We start from the raw sequence: 15387 nt of genomic DNA, 5'->3' as shown, positions 1-15387 counted from the left end.
AAACCCCAGGAAGAGTAGCTGCTGCCTTGGCAGGAACTAATGGGGATCCATAATAAACCCCAGGAAGAGTAGCTGCTGCCTTGGCAGGAACTAATGGGGATCCATAATAAACCCCAGGAAGAGTAGCTGCTGCCTTGGCAGGAACTAATGGGGATCCATAATAAACCCCAGGAAGAGTAGCTGCTGCCTTGGCAGGAACTAATGGGGATCCATAATAAACCCCAGGAAGAGTAGCTGCTGCCTTGACAACAGGAACTAATGGGGATCCATAATAAACCCCAGGAAGAGTAGCTGCTGCCTTGGCAGGAACTAATGGGGATCCATAATAAACCCCAGGAAGAGTAGCTGCTGCCTTGGCAGGAACTAATGGGGATCCATAATAAACCCCAGGAAGAGTAGCTGCTGCCTTGGCAGGAACTAATGGGGATCCATAATAAACCCCAGGAAGAGTAGCTGCTGCCTTGGCAGGAACTAATGGGGATCCATAATAAACCCCAGGAAGAGTAGCTGCTGCCTTGGCAGGAACTAATGGGGATCCATAATAAACCCCAGGAAGAGTAGCTGCTGCCTTGGCAGGAACTAATGGGGATCCATAATAAACCCCAGGAAGAGTAGCTGCTGCCTTGGCAGGAACTAATGGGGATCCATAATAAACCCCAGGAAGAGTAGCTGCTGCCTTGGCAGGAACTAATGGGGATCCATAATAAACCCCAGGAAGAGTAGCTGCTGCCTTGACAGGAACTAATGGGGATCCATAATAAACCCCAGGAAGAGTAGCTGCTGCCTTGGCAACAGGAACTAATGGGGATCCATAATAAACCCCAGGAAGAGTAGCTGCTGCCTTGGCAACAGGAACTAATGGGGATCCATAATAAACCCCAGGAAGAGTAGCTGCTGCCTTGACAACAGGAACTAATGGGGATCCATAATAAACCCCAGGAAGAGTAGCTGCTGCCTTGGCAGGAACTAATGGGGATCCATAATAAACCCCAGGAAGAGTAGCTGCTGCCTTGGCAGGAACTAATGGGGATCCATAATAAACCCCAGGAAGAGTAGCTGCTGCCTTGGCAGGAACTAATGGGGATCCATAATAAACCCCAGGAAGAGTAGCTGCTGCCTTGGCAGGAACTAATGGGGATCCATAATAAACCCCAGGAAGAGTAGCTGCTGCCTTGGCAACAGGAACTAATGGGGATCCATAATAAACCCCAGGAAGAGTAGCTGCTGCCTTGGCAACAGGAACTAATGGGGATCCATAATAAACCCCAGGAAGAGTAGCTGCTGCCTTGGCAGGAACTAATGGGGATCCATAATAAACCCCAGGAAGAGTAGCTGCTGCCTTGGCAGGAACTAATGGGGATCCATAATAAACCCCAGGAAGAGTAGCTGCTGCCTTGGCAGGAACTAATGGGGATCCATAATAAACCCCAGGAAGAGTAGCTGCTGCCTTGGCAGGAACTAATGGGGATCCATAATAAACCCCAGGAAGAGTAGCTGCTGCCTTGGCAGGAACTAATGGGGATCCATAATAAACCCCAGGAAGAGTAGCTGCTGCCTTGGCAGGAACTAATGGGGATCCATAATAAACCCCAGGAAGAGTAGCTGCTGCCTTGACAGGAACTAATGGGGATCCATAATAAACCCCAGGAAGAGTAGCTGCTGCCTTGGCAACAGGAACTAATGGGGATCCATAATAAACCCCAGGAAGAGTAGCTGCTGCCTTGGCAACAGGAACTAATGGGGATCCATAATAAACCCCAGGAAGAGTAGCTGCTGCCTTGACAACAGAACTAATGGGGATCCATAATAAACCCCAGGAAGAGTAGCTGCTGCCTTGGCAGGAACTAATGGGGATCCATAACAAACCCCAGGAAGAGTAGCTGCTGCCTTGGCAGGAACTAATGGGGATCCATAATAAACCCCAGGAAGAGTAGCTGCTGCCTTGGCAGGAACTAATGGGGATCCATAATAAACCCCAGGAAGAGTAGCTGCTGCCATGGCAGGAACTAATGGGGATCCATAATAAACCCCAGGAAGAGTAGCTGCTGCCTTGGCAGGAACTAATGGGGAACCATAATAAACCCCAGGAAGAGTAGCTGCTGCCTTGGCAGGAACTAATGGGGATCCATAATAAACCCCAGGAAGAGTAGCTGCTGCCTTGGCAGGAACTAATGGGGATCCATAATAAACCCCAGGAAGAGTAGCTGCTGCCTTGACAGGAACTAATGGGGATCCATAATAAACCCCAGGAAGAGTAGCTGCTGCCTTGGCAACAGGAACTAATGGGGATCCATAATAAACCCCAGGAAGAGTAGCTGCTGCCTTGGCAACAGGAACTAATGGGGATCCATAATAAACCCCAGGAAGAGTAGCTGCTGCCTTGACAACAGGAACTAATGGGGATCCATAATAAACCCCAGGAAGAGTAGCTGCTGCCTTGGCAGGAACTAATGGGGATCCATAATAAACCCCAGGAAGAGTAGCTGCTGCCTTGGCAGGAACTAATGGGGATCCATAATAAACCCCAGGAAGAGTAGCTGCTGCCTTGGCAGGAACTAATGGGGATCCATAATAAACCCCAGGAAGAGTAGCTGCTGCCTTGGCAGGAACTAATGGGGATCCATAATAAACCCCAGGAAGAGTAGCTGCTGCCATGGCAGGAACTAATGGGGATCCATAATAAACCCCAGGAAGAGTAGCTGCTGCCTTGGCAGGAACTAATGGGGAACCATAATACACCCCAGGAAGAGTAGCTGCTGCCTTGGCAGGAACTAATGGGGATCCATAATAAACCCCAGGAAGAGTAGCTGCTGCCTTGGCAGGAACTAATGGGGATCCATAATAAACCCCAGGAAGAGTAGCTGCTGCCTTGACAGGAACTAATGGGGATCCATAATAAACCCCAGGAAGAGTAGCTGCTGCCTTGGCAACAGGAACTAATGGGGATCCATAATAAACCCCAGGAAGAGTAGCTGCTGCCTTGGCAACAGGAACTAATGGGGATCCATAATAAACCCCAGGAAGAGTAGCTGCTGCCTTGACAACAGGAACTAATGGGGATCCATAATAAACCCCAGGAAGAGTAGCTGCTGCCTTGGCAGGAACTAATGGGGATCCATAATAAACCCCAGGAAGAGTAGCTGCTGCCTTGGCAGGAACTAATGGGGATCAATAACAAACCCCAGGAAGAGTAGCTGCTGCCTTGGCAGGAACTAATGGGGATCCATAATAAACCCCAGGAAGAGTAGCTGCTGCCTTTGCAGGAACTAATGGGGAGCCATAATAAACCCCAGGAAGAGTAGCTGCTGCCATGGCAGGAACTAATGGGGATCCATAATAAACCCCAGGAAGAGTAGCTGCTGCCTTGGCAGGAACTAATGGGGAACCATAATACACCCCAGGAAGAGTAGCTGCTGCCTTGGCAGGAACTAATGGGGATCCATAATAAACCCCAGGAAGAGTAGCTGCTGCCTTGGCAACAGGAACTAATGGGGATCCATAATAAACCCCAGGAAGAGTAGCTGCTGCCTTGACAACAGGAACTAATGGGGATCCATAATAAACCCCAGGAAGAGTAGCTGCTGCCTTGGCAGGAACTAATGGGGATCCATAATAAACCCCAGGAAGAGTAGCTGCTGCCTTGGCAGGAACTAATGGGGATCAATAACAAACCCCAGGAAGAGTAGCTGCTGCCTTGGCAGGAACTAATGGGGATCCATAATAAACCCCAGGAAGAGTAGCTGCTGCCTTGGCAGGAACTAATGGGGATCCATAATAAACCCCAGGAAGAGTAGCTGCTGCCTTAACATGAACTAATGGGGATCCATAATAAACCCCAGGAAGAGTAGCTGCTGCCTTGGCAGGAACTAATGGGGATCCATAATAAACCCCAGGAAGAGTAGCTGCTGCCTTGGCAGGAACTAATGGGGATCCATAATAAACCCCAGGAAGAGTAGCTGCTGCCTTAACATGAACTAATGGGGATCCATAATAAACCCCAGGAAGAGTAGCTGCTGCCTTGGCAGGAACTAATGGGGATCCATAATAAACCCCAGGAAGAGTAGCTGCTGCCTTGGCAGGAACTAATGGGGATCCATAATAAACCCCAGGAAGAGTAGCTGCTGCCTTAACATGAACTAATGGGGATCCATAATAAACCCCAGGAAGAGTAGCTGCTGCCTTGACAGGAACTAATGGGGATCCATAATAAACCCCAGGAAGAGTAGCTGCTGCCTTGGCATGAACTAATGGGGATCCATAATAAACCCCAGGAAGAGTAGCTGCTGCCTTGGCAGGAACTAATGGGGATCCATAATAAACCCCAGGAAGAGTAGCTGCTGCCTTGGCAGGAACTAATGGGGATCCATAATAAACCCCAGGAAGAGTAGCTGCTGCCTTGGCAGGAACTAATGGGGATCCATAATAAACCCCAGGAAGAGTAGCTGCTGCCTTGGCAACAGGAACTAATGGGGATCCATAATAAACCCCAGGAAGAGTAGCTGCTGCCTTGGCAGGAACTAATGGGGATCCATAATAAACCCCAGGAAGAGTAGCTGCTGCCTTGGCAACAGGAACTAATGGGGATCCATAATAAACCCCAGGAAGAGTAGCTGCTGCCTTGGCAGGAACTAATGGGGATCCATAATAAACCCCAGGAAGAGTAGCTGCTGCCTTGGCAGGACCTAATGGGGATCCATAATAAACCCCAGGAAGAGTAGCTGCTGCCTTGGCAGGAACTAATGGGGATCCATAATAAACCCCATGAAGAGTAGCTGCTGCCTTGACAGGAACTAATGGGGATCCATAATAAACCCCAGGAAGACTGGCTGCTGCCTTGGCAGGAACTAATGGGGATCCATAATAAACCCCAGGAAGAGTAGCTGCTGCCTTAACATGAACTAATGGGGATCCATAATAAACCCCAGGAAGAGTAGCTGCTGCCTTGACAGGAACTAATGGGGATCCATAATAAACCCCAGGAAGAGTAGCTGCTGCCTTGACAGGAACTAATGGGGATCCATAATAAACCCCAGGAAGAGTAGCTGCTGCCTTGGCAGGAACTAATGGGGATCCATAATAAACCCCAGGAAGAGTAGCTGCTGCCTTAACATGAACTAATGGGGATCCATAATAAACCCCAGGAAGAGTAGCTGCTGCCTTGACAGGAACTAATGGGGATCCATAATAAACCCCAGGAAGAGTAGCTGCTGCCTTGGCATGAACTAATGGGGATCCATAATAAACCCCAGGAAGAGTAGCTGCTGCCTTGGCAGGAACTAATGGGGATCCATAATAAACCCCAGGAAGAGTAGCTGCTGCCTTGGCAGGAACTAATGGGGATCCATAATAAACCCCAGGAAGAGTAGCTGCTGCCTTGGCAGGAACTAATGGGGATCCATAATAAACCCCAGGAAGAGTAGCTGCTGCCTTGACAGGAACTAATGGGGATCCATAATAAACCCCAGGAAGAGTAGCTGCTGCCTTGGCAGGAACTAATGGGGATCCATAATAAACCCCAGGAAGAGTAGCTGCTGCCTTAACATGAACTAATGGGGATCCATAATAAACCCCAGGAAGAGTAGCTGCTGCCTTGACAGGAACTAATGGGGATCCATAATAAACCCCAGGAAGAGTAGCTGCTGCCTTGGCAGGAACTAATGGGGATCCATAATAAACCCCAGGAAGAGTAGCTGCTGCCTTGGCAGGAACTAATGGGGATCCATAATAAACCCCAGGAAGAGTAGCTGCTGCCTTGGCAGGAACTAATGGGGAACCATAATAAACCCCAGGAAGAGTAGCTGCTGCCTTGGCAGGAACTAATGGGGATCCATAATAAACCCCAGGAAGAGTAGCTGCTGCCTTGGCAGGAACTAATGGGGATCCATAATAAACCCCAGGAAGAGTAGCTGCTGCCTTGACAGGAACTAATGGGGATCCATAATAAACCCCAGGAAGAGTAGCTGCTGCCTTGGCAACAGGAACTAATGGGGATCCATAATAAACCCCAGGAAGAGTAGCTGCTGCCTTGGCAACAGGAACTAATGGGGATCCATAATAAACCCCAGGAAGAGTAGCTGCTGCCTTGACAACAGGAACTAATGGGGATCCATAATAAACCCCAGGAAGAGTAGCTGCTGCCTTGGCAGGAACTAATGGGGATCCATAATAAACCCCAGGAAGAGTAGCTGCTGCCTTGGCAGGAACTAATGGGGATCAATAACAAACCCCAGGAAGAGTAGCTGCTGCCTTGGCAGGAACTAATGGGGATCCATAATAAACCCCAGGAAGAGTAGCTGCTGCCTTTGCAGGAACTAATGGGGATCCATAATAAACCCCAGGAAGAGTAGCTGCTGCCATGGCAGGAACTAATGGGGATCCATAATAAACCCCAGGAAGAGTAGCTGCTGCCTTGGCAGGAACTAATGGGGAACCATAATAAACCCCAGGAAGAGTAGCTGCTGCCTTGGCAGGAACTAATGGGGATCCATAATAAACCCCAGGAAGAGTAGCTGCTGCCTTGGCAACAGAACTAATGGGGATCCATAATAAACCCCAGGAAGAGTAGCTGCTGCCTTGGCAGGAACTAATGGGGATCCATAATAAACCCCAGGAAGAGTAGCTGCTGCCTTGGCAGGAACTAATGGGGATCCATAATAAACCCCAGGAAGAGTAGCTGCTGCCTTGGCAGGAACTAATGGGGATCAATAACAAACCCCAGGAAGAGTAGCTGCTGCCTTGGCAGGAACTAATGGGGATCCATAATAAACCCCAGGAAGAGTAGCTGCTGCCTTGGCAGGAACTAATGGGGATCCATAATAAACCCCAGGAAGAGTAGCTGCTGCCTTAACATGAACTAATGGGGATCCATAATAAACCCCAGGAAGAGTAGCTGCTGCCTTGGCAGGAACTAATGGGGATCCATAATAAACCCCAGGAAGAGTAGCTGCTGCCTTGGCAGGAACTAATGGGGATCCATAATAAACCCCAGGAAGAGTAGCTGCTGCCTTAACATGAACTAATGGGGATCCATAATAAACCCCAGGAAGAGTAGCTGCTGCCTTGGCAGGAACTAATGGGGATCCATAATAAACCCCAGGAAGAGTAGCTGCTGCCTTGGCAGGAACTAATGGGGATCCATAATAAACCCCAGGAAGAGTAGCTGCTGCCTTAACATGAACTAATGGGGATCCATAATAAACCCCAGGAAGAGTAGCTGCTGCCTTGACAGGAACTAATGGGGATCCATAATAAACCCCAGGAAGAGTAGCTGCTGCCTTGGCATGAACTAATGGGGATCCATAATAAACCCCAGGAAGAGTAGCTGCTGCCTTGGCAGGAACTAATGGGGATCCATAATAAACCCCAGGAAGAGTAGCTGCTGCCTTGGCAGGAACTAATGGGGATCCATAATAAACCCCAGGAAGAGTAGCTGCTGCCTTGGCAGGAACTAATGGGGATCCATAATAAACCCCAGGAAGAGTAGCTGCTGCCTTGGCAGGAACTAATGGGGATCCATAATAAACCCCAGGAAGAGTAGCTGCTGCCTTGGCAGGAACTAATGGGGATCCATAATAAACCCCAGGAAGAGTAGCTGCTGCCTTGGCAACAGGAACTAATGGGGATCCATAATAAACCCCAGGAAGAGTAGCTGCTGCCTTGGCAGGAACTAATGGGGATCCATAATAAACCCCAGGAAGAGTAGCTGCTGCCTTGGCAGGAACTAATGGGGATCCATAATAAACCCCAGGAAGAGTAGCTGCTGCCTTGGCAGGAACTAATGGGGATCCATAATAAACCCCAGGAAGAGTAGCTGCTGCCTTGACAGGAACTAATGGGGATCCATAATAAACCCCAGGAAGAGTAGCTGCTGCCTTGGCAGGAACTAATGGGGATCCATAATAAACCCCAGGAAGAGTAGCTGCTGCCTTAACATGAACTAATGGGGATCCATAATAAACCCCAGGAAGAGTAGCTGCTGCCTTGACAGGAACTAATGGGGATCCATAATAAACCCCAGGAAGAGTAGCTGCTGCCTTGGCAGGAACTAATGGGGATCCATAATAAACCCCAGGAAGAGTAGCTGCTGCCTTGGCAGGAACTAATGGGGATCCATAATAAACCCCAGGAAGAGTAGCTGCTGCCTTAACAGTACCTACTGGGGATCCATAATAAACCCCAGGAAGAGTAGCTGCTGCCTTGGCAGGAACTAATGGGGATCCATAATAAACCCCAGGAAGAGTAGCTGCTGCCTTGGCAGGAACTAATGGGTATCCATAATAAACCCCAGGAAGAGTAGCTGCTGCCTTGGCAGGAACTAATGGGGATCCATAATAAACCCCAGGAAGGGTAGCTGCTGCCTTGGCAGGAACTAATGGGTATCCATAATAAACCCCAGGAAGAGTAGCTGCTGCCTTGGCAGGAACTAATGGGTATCCATAATAAACCCCAGGAAGAGTAGCTGCTGCCTTGGCAGGAACTAATGGGGATCCATAATAAACCCCAGGAAGAGTAGCTGCTGCCTTGGCAGGAACTAATGGGGATCCATAATAAACCCCAGGAAGAGTAGCTGCTGCCTTGACAGGAACTAATGGGGATCCATAATAAACCCCAGGAAGAGTAGCTGCTGCCTTGACAGGAACTAATGGGGATCCATAATAAACCCCAGGAAGAGTAGCTGCTGCCTTGGCAGGAACTAATGGGGATCCATAATAAACCCCAGGAAGAGTAGCTGCTGCCTTGGCAGGAACTAATGGGGATCCATAATAAACCCCAGGAAGAGTAGCTGCTGCCTTAACAGGAACTAATGGGGATCCATAATAAACCCCAGGAAGAGTAGCTGCTGCCTTGGCAGGAACTAATGGGGATCCATAATAAACCCCAGGAAGAGTAGCTGCTGCCTTGGCAGGAACTAATGGGGATCCATAATAAACCCCAGGAAGAGTAGCTGCTGCCTTGACAGGAACTAATGGGGATCCATAATAAACCCCAGGAAGAGTAGCTGCTGCCTTGGCAGGAACTAATGGGGATCCATAATAAACCCCAGGAAGAGTAGCTGCTGCCTTGACAGGAACTAATGGGGATCCATAATAAACCCCAGGAAGAGTAGCTGCTGCCTTGACAGGAACTAATGGGGATCCATAATAAACCCCAGGAAGAGTAGCTGCTGCCTTGGCAACAGGAACTACCCCAATGGGATCCATAATAAACCCCAGGAAGAGTAGCTGCTGCCTTGGCAGGAACTAATGGGGATCCATAATAAACCCCAGGAAGAGTAGCTGCTGCCTTGACAGGAACTAATGGGGATCCATAATAAACCCCAGGAAGAGTAGCTGCTGCCTTGGCAGGAACTAATGGGGATCCATAATAAACCCCAGGAAGAGTAGCTGCTGCCTTGACAGGAACTAATGGGGATCCATAATAAACCCCAGGAAGAGTAGCTGCTGCCTTGACAGGAACTAATGGGGATCCATAATAAACCCCAGGAAGAGTAGCTGCTGCCTTGACAGGAACTAATGGGGATCCATAATAAACCCCAGGAAGACTGGCTGCTGCCTTGGCAGGAACTAATGGGGATCCATAATAAACCCCAGGAAGACTGGCTGCTGCCTTGGCAGGAACTAATGGGGATCCATAATAAACCCCAGGAAGAGTAGCTGCTGCCTTGGCAGGAACTAATGGGGATTGGTAATAAATACAAACATAGCAAGCCACGGCCACGTGACTCACTGTCTGTAGGAGCGATCCATAATAAATATACTGGCCAGGGTGGCAGACCTAATAAACTGGCCAGGGTGGCATACCCAATAAACTGTCCAGGGTGGCAGACCAAATAAACCGGCCAGGGTGGCAGACCTAATAAACTAGCCAGGGTGGCATACCTAATAAACTGGCCAGGGTGGCATACCTAAAAAACTGGCCAGGGTGGCAGACCAAATAAACTGGCCAGGGTGGCATACCTCATAAACTGGCCAGGGGGGCATACCTCATAAACTGGCCAAGGTGGCAGACCTAATAAACTGGCCAGGGTGGCAGACCTAATAAACTGGCCAAAGTGGCAGACCTAATAAACTGGCCAGGGTGGCAGACCTAATAAACTGGCCAAGGTGGCAGACCTAATAAACTGGCCAGGGTGGCAGACCTAATAAACTGGCCAAGGTGGCAGACCTAATAAACTGGCCAGGGTGGCAGACCTAATAAACTGGCCAGGGTGGCATACCTAATAAACTGGCCAAGGTGGCAGACCTAATAAACTGGCCAAGGTGGCAGACCTAATAAACTGGCCAAGGTGGCATACCTAATAAACTGGCCAGGGTGGCATACCTAATAAACTGGCCAAGGTGGCATACCTAATAAACTGGCCAGGGTGGCATACCTAATAAACTGTGGTATATGGCAGACCTAATAAACTGCCAGGTGGCAGACCTAATAAACTGGCCAAGGTGGCAGACCTAATAAACTGGCCAGGTGGCAGACCTGTGTGACCAGGGTGAGCAGAGAGAAGAGAGAGGTTGAAGACCTAATGTGTGACTGACCAAGAGCTGGAGACCTAAGAAACTGAGAGAGGTGAGAGAGAAGAAACTTGAAGACCTGTGTGGCAGACTGACAGAAAGAGAGAGGTTGAAGACCTGTGTAAACTGACAGGAGAGAGAGAGAGAGAGAGGCAGAGGTTGAAGACCTGTGTGAGACTGACCAGAGAGTGAGAGAGAGAGAGAGAGAGAGAGAGAGAGAAAGAGAGAGAGAGAGGTTTGAAGACCTGTGTGAGACTGACAGAGAGAGAGAGAGAGAGAGAGAGAGAGGTTGAAGACCTGTGTGAGACTGACAGAGAGAGAGAGAGAGAGAGAGAGAGAAGACTGACCAGAGAGAGAGAGAGAGAGAGAGAGAGAGAGAGAGAGAGGTTGAAGACCTGTGTGAGACTGACAGAGAGAGAGAGAGAGAGAGGAGAGGTTGAAGACCTGTGTGAGACTGACAGAGAGAGAGAGAGAGAGAGAGAGAGAGAGGTTGAAGACCTGTGTGAGACTGACAGAGAGAGAGAGAGAGAGAGAGAGAGAGAGAGATTGAAGACCTGTGTGACTGACAGAGAGAGAGAGAGAGAGAGAGAGAGAGATTGAAGACCTGTGTGAGACTGACAGAGAGAGAGAGAGAGAGAGAGGTTGAAGACCTGTGTGAGACTGAGAGAGAGAGAGAGAGGTTGAAGACCTGTGTGAGACTGAGAGAGAGAGAGAGAGAGAGGTTGAAGACCTGTGTGAGACTGACAGAGAAGAGAGAGAGAGAGAGAGAGAGAGAGGTTGAAGACCTGAGAGACTGAGAGAGAGAGAGAGGTTGAAGACCTGTGTGAGACTGACAGAGAGAGAGAGAGAGAGAGAGAGAGAGGTTGAAGACCTGTGTGAGACTGACAGAGAGAGAGAGAGAGAGAGAGAGAGAGAGAAGACCTGTGTGAGACTGACAGAGAGAGAGAGAGAGAAGACCTGAGAGAGAGAGAGAGAGGTTGAAGACCTGTGTGTGACTGAGAGAGAGAGAGAGAGAGAGAGAGAGAGGTTGAAGACCTGTGTGAGACTGACAGAGAGAGAGAGAGAGAGAGCACACAAAAAACTATACATACCTCGGCCTAAACATCAGCGCCACAGGTAACTTCCACAAAGCTGTGAACGATCTGAGAGACAAGGCAAGAAGGGCATTCTATGCCATCAAAAGAAACCTAAATTTCAACATACCAATTAGGATTTGGCTAAAAATACTTGAATCAGTCATAGAGCTCATTGCCCTTTATGGTTGTGAGGTCTGGGGTCCGCTCACCAACCAAGACTTCACAAAATGGGACAAACACCAAATTGAGACTCTGCATGCAGAATTCTGCAAAAATATCCTCCGTGTACAACGTAAAACACCAAATAATGCATGCAGAGCAGAATTAGGCCGATACCCACTAATTATCAAAATCCAGAAAAGAGCCGTTAAATTCTACAACCACCTAAAAGGAAGCGATTCACAAACCTTCCATAACAAAGCCATCACCTACAGAGAGATGAACCTGGAGAAGAGTCCCCTAAGCAAGCTGGTCCTGGGGCTCTGTTCACAAACACAAACAGACCCCACAGAGCCCCAGGAGAGCAACACAATTAGACCCAACCAAATCATGAGAAAACAGAAAGATAATTACTTGATACATTGGAAAGAATTAACAAAAAAACAGAGCAAACTAGAATGCTATTTGGCCCTAAACAGAGAGTACACAGCGGCAGAATACCTGACCACTGTGACAGACCCAAAATTAAGGAAAGCTTTGACTATGTACAGACTCAGTGAGCATAGCCTTGCTATTGAGAAAGGCCGCCGTAGGCAGACATGGCTCTCAAGAGAAGACAGGCTATGTGCACACTGCCCACAAAATGAGGTGGAAACTGAGCTGCACTTCCTAACCTCCTGCCCAATGTATGACCATATTAGAGAGACATATTTCCCCCAGATTACACAGATCCACAAAGAATTCGAAAACAAATCCAATTTTGAAAAACTCCCATATCTACTGGGTGAAATTCCACAGTGTGACATCACAGCAGCAAGATTTGTGACCTGTTGCCACGAGAAAAGGGCAACCAGTGAAGAACAAACACCATTGTAAATACAACCCATATTTATGCTTATTCATTTTATCTTGTGTCCTTTAACTATTTGTACATTGTATATATATATATAATATGACATTTGTAATGTCTTTACTGTTATGAAACTTCTGTATGTGTAATGTTTACTGTTAATTTTTGTTGTTTTTCACTTTATATATTCACTTTGTATGTTGTCTACCTCACTTGCTTTGGCAATGTTAACACATGTTTCCCATGCCAATAAAGCCCTTGAATTGAATTGATAGAGATACAGAGAGAGAGAGAGAGAGAGAGAGAGAGAGAGAGAGAGGTTGAAGACCTGTGTGTGACTGACAAAGAGAGAGAGAGAGAGAGAGAGAGAGAGAGAGATTGAAGACCTGTGTGTGACTGACAAAGAGAGAGAGAGAGAGAGAGAGAGAGAGAGAGAGAGAGGTTGACGAGACCTGAAGACCTGTGTGTGACTGACAAAGAGCGAGAGAGAGAGAGAGAGAGTTGAAGACCTGTGAGGACTGACTGACAAAGAGAGAGAGAGAGAGAGAGAGAGAGAGAGAGAGAGAGAGATTGAAGACCTGTGTGTGACTGACAAAGAAGAGCGAGAGAGAAGAGAGAGAGAGATTGAAGACCTGTGTGTGACTGACAAAGAGAGAGAGAGAGAGAGAGAGAGAGAGAGAGAGAGAGAGAGAGAGAGAGATTGAAGACCTGTGTGTGACTGACAAAGAGAGAGAGAGAGAGAGAGAGAGAGAGAGAGAGAGAGGTTGAAGACCTGTGTGTGACTGACAAAGAGAGAGAGAGAGAGAGAGAGAGAGAGAGAGAGAGAGAGAGAGAGAGAGAGAGAGAGAGAGAGAGAGAGAGAGAGAGAGATTGAAGACCTGTGTGTGACTGATGGTGGTTTCCAGGGATCAGGTTTCCAGGAAGCGTGTTCAGGGTCTTCCAGTTCAGGGTGACTCCTCTGTAACTACTAACACCTGGTGTTTCAATGAAACAGCAGCAACAACCACATTAACTCTTCACACATCACTCTGAATGAACCACAGAGACATGTTGCCAAAAGCTAAATGAATCTCTTACCCGTATACTTTAAACAACCCCCAGAACAAGCCTGGTCACATCAGAGGACCATATGCGGAATAAATCCTGGCTGAGACAGCCGGACACATTGACATGAACTCTGCTTCTGATCAAACACCACTAGAAGACTAAAAGACAAAAAACACAAACGCGCAAATCCAGAGGCATAACTCGCTGTACCTTTCACGCTGTTTTACTGTCCCACTAGAAGACTAAAAGACAAAAAACACAGTACATACCAGGTAGGAGGAACTGATGTCCAGACTGAGTGACCAGACGATCCCAAACAGACTGCTGTGAAGCAACACACACGGACGGACTCATTCAGATCCCATGTGTTTAGTGTAGAGGTGGGAGATACCTCAGGTTTTCCTGTTCCAACTACACTAGATGGAAAAACAGCTGTCGGAGGGGAAGGGAACGACCCACCCTGAATCCTACAGGACGGGCTTGGAATGCGTGTCTGTCAGAGTGGATGTGAAAGAAACTTGGAACTCACTGTGGTGTTCTTTGGACCTGATGGGAGGAAAGGAAACGACGGCAGTAGAGAACATGATCAGTACTGACCACAGGATCACTCCCAAACGGCACCCTATTCCCTATATAGTGCACTACTTTTGAGCTCTATGAGCCCTATGAGCCCTAAAGTAGTGCACGAAATAGGGAGCCATTTAGGATGCATCCCCACAAGACTTGTGACTGTGACTAACGTTCTGAGGTCGGCTGGTAAGACATGACTGTAGTCTTCTGAGAAAAGACACACAAAACGAGGTGTTGACAAAGGTTTGTTGTTGTTACTGCACAAACAGTATACTTGGAAAAGGCAGAAAATAAACAGTCAAGAACACAAGTTTCCTCTGACATTTTATTGTTGGATGGGAATGTAGCAGCTACACTTATAACATGGATCTATTTTCACCATTACAATGTTCTGGATAGAAGCGGTCTTGGAAAACGCTTTGAGAAGGTTGCAGACAGACAACAGAATCAGGTTCATTCAATATTTAGGCCGGTTTACGCCTCTGATTCCTGACTGACTGACTGACTTATTGGCAGGCTCTTCTTGATGGCAGCCTCTTAAATAAACACCATGAAACCAAACCAATATTAAATATGACATGATACCAAACCAATCTATTAAATATGACTGGACATGATACCAAACCAATCAATTAAATATGACAGGACATGATACCAAACCAATCAATTAAATATGACATGATACCAATCTATTAAATATGACTGGACATGATACCAAACCAATCTATTAAATATGACTGGACATGATACCAAACCAATCTATTAAATATGACAGGACATGATACCAATCTATTAAATATGACTGGACATGATACCAATCTATTAAATATGACAGGACATGATACCAATCTATTAAATATGACTGGACATGATACCAAACCAATCTATTAAATATGACAGGACATGATACCAATCTATTAAATATGACTGGACATGATACCAAACCAATCTATTAAATATGACAGGACATGATACCAAACCAATCTATTAAATATGACAGGACATGATACCAATCTATTAAATATGACTGGACATGATACCAATCTATTAAATATGACTGGACATGATACCAATCTATTAAATATGACTGGACATGATACCAAACCAATCTATTAAATATGACAGGACATGATACCAATCTATTAAATATGACTGGACATGATACCAATCTATTAAA

The 15387-nt window shown here is 47.4% G+C and overlaps 1 protein-coding gene across 1 annotated transcript in view; it reads right to left on the bottom strand.

Moving 5' to 3' along the window:
- LOC115122205 (aminopeptidase Ey-like) overlaps nucleotides 1-14185 on the bottom strand; it is a 173344-nt gene extending 159159 nt beyond the window's left edge. The window contains exon 1 of the mRNA XM_065011228.1: nucleotides 13910-14185. The gene's annotated coding sequence lies outside the window, so the exon portion shown is untranslated. The remainder of the gene's footprint in view (nucleotides 1-13909) is intronic.
- Between the last annotated feature and the right edge of the window lie 1202 nt (nucleotides 14186-15387).

Source organism: Oncorhynchus nerka, linkage group LG27 (assembly GCF_034236695.1).
Source record: "Oncorhynchus nerka isolate Pitt River linkage group LG27, Oner_Uvic_2.0, whole genome shotgun sequence".
Lineage (NCBI taxonomy): Eukaryota > Metazoa > Chordata > Actinopteri > Salmoniformes > Salmonidae > Oncorhynchus > Oncorhynchus nerka.
Note: the sequence above shows the minus strand (reverse complement) of the source record. Positions and strands in the feature narration are given on the sequence as shown.